At 54.6% G+C, this 5,000-nt stretch overlaps 1 non-coding gene across 1 annotated transcript in view; it reads left to right on the top strand.

Annotated features, from left to right (window-relative positions):
- The first annotated feature begins 3,624 nt into the window (after positions 1-3,624).
- LOC124772907 overlaps positions 3,625-5,000 on the top strand; it is a 1,909-nt gene continuing 533 nt past the window's right edge. Inside the window, exon 1 of the ribosomal RNA XR_007014361.1 lies at positions 3,625-5,000. This exon is cut by the window's right edge and continues 533 nt beyond it. This is a non-coding gene — a ribosomal RNA (small subunit ribosomal RNA).

The following is a 5,000-nucleotide window of genomic DNA, read 5'->3' as shown; positions in this document are numbered from 1 at the left end:
TAGGGCGACACCACATGCAATACCGCCATCTATGCGCATCTGACAACACTACGTCCGCACCACAAAACGTACCGCCATCTGTAGGTCTCCCGCAACATGACCTCCTGCAACGACGAGACCGCCATCTATGAGACGCCAAGCCGACTAAGACAGCGGTGGCGCCACAGTGCCCGCCTTTCGACGCCACCCACAAAGCCTGCAGCCTCTGTCGACCATAGCACCCATTCTCCAGTGGCTCTGCCGCACGAAGCCGTGGACCGGCAATGACTCCACCCGCACCCGTTCGTGGACCACCCCAACCGCCAAACTCGCACCTCCAGCGGATGAACGGCGGACGTTTCCCGCACTCGTAAAGTGCAATCCACCCCTATAACTTGCGTTTCATGAAGAGTTATTTCCAAAATGCGACATTCCCGCTGTCCCTATACATGAGCCGCGACCTGTACCACTTACGAGCGAGAGACGCGATCGCGTTGCTCACTGTACGGCGTCCGATACCGAGCCATCAGCATGTCGGTCCCCATGCGCACTCGCACTCGCAGTCGCAAAAACGTGGGGCAAATATATTACGCGGAAGAGTTATAACAGACCGAGCCCCACTGCATGGGGGGAGTCTTTGTCACTAATGTACACAGATGGAACATTTTGGACTGGAACCAGATTACCCGTACACACGGCGCTGATTAGTAATCAATGCAGAGCCATCAAATTACAGAATATATATACAACTGTCCGTATACATGCTGAAAGAGTGTGCCCACAATGGGAACCACACGTCAGCCAGACACTCTCATCACGCACCACTCTCTGCTTCTAACGGGCGCACATACAATATGTAAGCACCAGCATGGAACAACATCCAGTGCATCCTCTCCGCCACATTACACAATCCACACTATCACAACCGGACCAGGAGGTCCATGCGGAAAATAGAATTTCCCCCCCTTTCGACATCCACCATTGCACAGATAAGGCACCAATACCCACACATGTCCTATACAACGGTGCACCCAACATCACAATAGTACCTCCTGTCACAGCCCACAAACAATGACATGAGTCAAAGACACAGGTCTGACACAAGCATAGAATTGGAGCGCCGCCTCTAATAAGCCAAAGGTGCATCCTGACGTGACAAATCTCATCATGTCACAAGCATTCACTTACTATAATCACTATCAACGAACCTGCCGCCCCCGCCCCCCTCCTCTACACCTTTCCTTACAACAACGTGTAACCTAACCTAACCTATGTTGTACCTTAACCTAACCTATGTTGTACCTTAACCTAACCCATGTTGTGCCTTAACCTAACCCATGTTGTGCCTTAACCTAACCCATGTTGTGCCTTAACCTAACCCATGTTGTGCCTTAACCTAACCCATGTTGTGCCTTAACCTAACCCATGTTGTGCCTTAACCTAACCCATGTTGTGCCTTAACCTAACCCATGTTGTGCCTTAACCTAACCCATGTTGTGCCTTAACCTAACCCATGTTGTGCCTTAACCTAACCCATGTTGTGCCTTAACCTAACCCATGTTGTGCCTTAACCTAACCCATGTTGTGCCTTAACCTAACCCATGTTGTGCCTTAACCTAACCCATGTTGTGCCTTAACCGAACCCATGTTGTACCTTAACCTAACCCATGTTGTACCTTAACCTAACCCATGTTGTACCTTAACCTAACCCATGTTGTACCTTAACCTAACCCATGTTGTCCCCTAACCTAACCCATGTTGTCCCCTAACCTAACCCATGTTGTCCCCTAACCTAACCCATGTTGTCCCCTAACGTAACCCACGTTGTCGCCTAAACCTGCTCTGTAATTGTTATACGACTCGTTCAATTAGTGTAGTGTTGCCCACCCGCAACCCTCGCAATATAGTTCGCTACTCGCACTGCCCGCTCCCCTGTGTATCGCTTCATGTTAAACACCTTGCAAGTCTTGCTGACTTTCCACATGCTCCTGCTGTACACTGTAATGTGGATGGCAGCAGGACGTACATGCCGCCCCCCCCCCCCCCACCCCTCCCCACGTCCCCACGTCCACACCTTGCCCCCTGCCTTCGCAAGCTGGTTGGTGACAAGTTTGCATGTTCAATGCCCTTCGCATCCGACGTACGCAGGCTACGTTGTGGTGCGGCCTGTGTCAACTGTCCGCTGATGTCGTACGCGTGAACCACAATCTGTACTGCACATTCGTCCTTATGTACTGAATGATACATCGTGGCACATGTGTGACCGTACAACGACTGCGCCCAAAAACGGCGGACCATACAGTGCAAATATTGTGCACGCAGCTACGTGTCGTCTCCCTATGAGAGCTGGATTGCAGTGTGGTACGCCATAGAGACGTGTGGGAGGAACGGACGCCGTGGATGGCGATCAGCATGAGCTGTCTGTTGATGTATTCGGACCTAGTCGTCTCTCCTCAAACACCGTGATAGCATGGTGCACCGCGTTCCATATCTGCGACATGCTACAGAGGCCGGTTGACAGTCGTTCGAGCAATGGACATCGCATACGTACGGGGGCCACCTTCCACGTATTGTCTAGGCGTGCACATTTTGTTGCGTGTATGTGGGCAGACGTAGTGTGGCGTGACACCTGACACAGGCATGCAATAATCGTTGAAGTTGCTAATGGCGATGGACGCCTGCGTTTTCTGGTGAAGTTACGCAAATGAAGAAATGGTAACCCGTTGTGGTGCGGTTGTTCTCGCTAGGGGTGAATCGGTGATGGCGACGATAGGTTGAGGTACTAACCGGTTGTTCCAGCGATACCCACCATGCCGATGAAACTGAACGGCATCTGGGTGTGAAGCGATACGCGGCGGTGGCTGGGTGGGACCGTCCCCGGCCGGTGAGGGGGCGCCTCCCGGCGTGCTGGCCGCGCGGTGCGTGGGCGCACGCGCTACAGCCGGCTGGTGGGGGCGGCCAGTGGCAGGCGCGCCGGCCGACGGACGCGGCAGGCGTCGCAGCTGCGCGCCGGCGCACCCTGCGCGCGGCGCCGTGCGGCCAAAGTAGGTCCTCGCGGGCCCGGTGCGAAGCGCGGTGGACATCTTCAGTGTGCTGGTCCGATTGAGGACTGTGTGCGTTGAGGATGCGCCGCCGCCCGGCGCTCGGCGCCGCGACGCCGTCTGCTGCTCGGTCGCCCCAGCGGTTCTCGCTGGTGGTTTGTATCGCAGCTGTGCGGATGTGTTGGCGCGTGCGCTGTGCTGGGAGAGTTCGCTTCGGCACCCAAGTGGGGCTTTTGTCCTTCTGTGGCGCTGGCGTTGGAGCTGCCGGTCACCGTAGGTGGCGCGTGTTGTCTCCCGCCGGCAATGCCACGACAGCACGCTCCCGGGCCTCTGTCGGCAGCGGCAAGCTCAGTTGGGAGCACGGGTGGTCGCACCGAAAGCGTCTACTCGCCTAACTCCGGGCGATTGCGCCTCTCTCGAACCCGGCCAAGTACTTGGGACGGCGCTGCGCGCCGCCGGGACCTGAGAGGGTTTCGAGGTGTATTGTGCAGGGGAGCTCAGCCTCCTCCTGTTTGCAGAATGATTGAGCGGACGCTTGCGTGTTCGCGCGGGCCCCCGGGACACACTCCCGGGCGGCCGGCTGCTCAGCTCTAGTTGACGCAGCTCCCTGGTTGATCCTGCCAGTAGTCATATGCTTGTCTCAAAGATTAAGCCATGCATGTCTCAGTACAAGCCGCATTAAGGTGAAACCGCGAATGGCTCATTAAATCAGTTATGGTTCCTTAGATCGTACCCACGTTACTTGGATAACTGTGGTAATTCTAGAGCTAATACATGCAAACAGAGTCCCGACCAGAGATGGAAGGGACGCTTTTATTAGATCAAAACCAATCGGTCGGCTCGTCCGGTCCGTTTGCCTTGGTGACTCTGAATAACTTTGGGCTGATCGCACGGTCCTCGTACCGGCGACGCATCTTTCAAATGTCTGCCTTATCAACTGTCGATGGTAGGTTCTGCGCCTACCATGGTTGTAACGGGTAACGGGGAATCAGGGTTCGATTCCGGAGAGGGAGCCTGAGAAACGGCTACCACATCCAAGGAAGGCAGCAGGCGCGCAAATTACCCACTCCCGGCACGGGGAGGTAGTGACGAAAAATAACGATACGGGACTCATCCGAGGCCCCGTAATCGGAATGAGTACACTTTAAATCCTTTAACGAGTATCTATTGGAGGGCAAGTCTGGTGCCAGCAGCCGCGGTAATTCCAGCTCCAATAGCGTATATTAAAGTTGTTGCGGTTAAAAAGCTCGTAGTTGGATTTGTGTCCCACGCTGTTGGTTCACCGCCCGTCGGTGTTTAACTGGCATGTATCGTGGGACGTCCTGCCGGTGGGGCGAGCCGAAGGCGTGCGACCGCCTCGTGCGTGCTCGTGCGTCCCGAGGCGGACCCCGTTGAAATCCTACCAGGGTGCTCTTTATTGAGTGTCTCGGTGGGCCGGCACGTTTACTTTGAACAAATTAGAGTGCTTAAAGCAGGCAAGCCCGCCTGAATACTGTGTGCATGGAATAATGGAATAGGACCTCGGTTCTATTTTGTTGGTTTTCGGAACCCGAGGTAATGATTAATAGGGACAGGCGGGGGCATTCGTATTGCGACGTTAGAGGTGAAATTCTTGGATCGTCGCAAGACGAACAGAAGCGAAAGCATTTGCCAAGTATGTTTTCATTAATCAAGAACGAAAGTTAGAGGTTCGAAGGCGATCAGATACCGCCCTAGTTCTAACCATAAACGATGCCAGCCAGCGATCCGCCGCAGTTCCTCCGATGACTCGGCGGGCAGCCTCCGGGAAACCAAAGCTTTTGGGTTCCGGGGGAAGTATGGTTGCAAAGCTGAAACTTAAAGGAATTGACGGAAGGGCACCACCAGGAGTGGAGCCTGCGGCTTAATTTGACTCAACACGGGAAACCTCACCAGGCCCGGACACCGGAAGGATTGACAGATTGATAGCTCTTTCTTGATTCGGTGGGTGGTGGTGCATGG

The sequence above is a fragment of the Schistocerca piceifrons genome, unplaced genomic scaffold, assembly GCF_021461385.2.
Source record: "Schistocerca piceifrons isolate TAMUIC-IGC-003096 unplaced genomic scaffold, iqSchPice1.1 HiC_scaffold_943, whole genome shotgun sequence".
In the NCBI taxonomy this organism is placed as follows: Eukaryota; Metazoa; Arthropoda; class Insecta; order Orthoptera; family Acrididae; genus Schistocerca; species Schistocerca piceifrons.
This window is presented reverse-complemented; position numbering and strand designations above follow the sequence as displayed.